Below are 251 nucleotides of genomic sequence, written 5' to 3' on the forward strand. Positions count from 1 at the left end.
ATATACATAAATATGTATATATAGCACTTACAAGAGGTGAAATTCTCATATAAATATCAGATTAACAATCTCAGGGCAGGAAAGAGGAGGGGAAAACAGTGAACACTTATATGTATATAGCGGATTAGTTCGATGTTTATGAATTCACTCACGTACAGAAGACCAAACTGATGTTTTGCAGTTGATTTAATGAACTTACTTCGTTTTTAACAAAGACAGACAGTTTTTTTTTCATTTTTACTAAGGAAGAC

This window comes from Macrobrachium nipponense, chromosome 3 (assembly GCF_015104395.2).
Source record: "Macrobrachium nipponense isolate FS-2020 chromosome 3, ASM1510439v2, whole genome shotgun sequence".
In the NCBI taxonomy this organism is placed as follows: Eukaryota; Metazoa; Arthropoda; class Malacostraca; order Decapoda; family Palaemonidae; genus Macrobrachium; species Macrobrachium nipponense.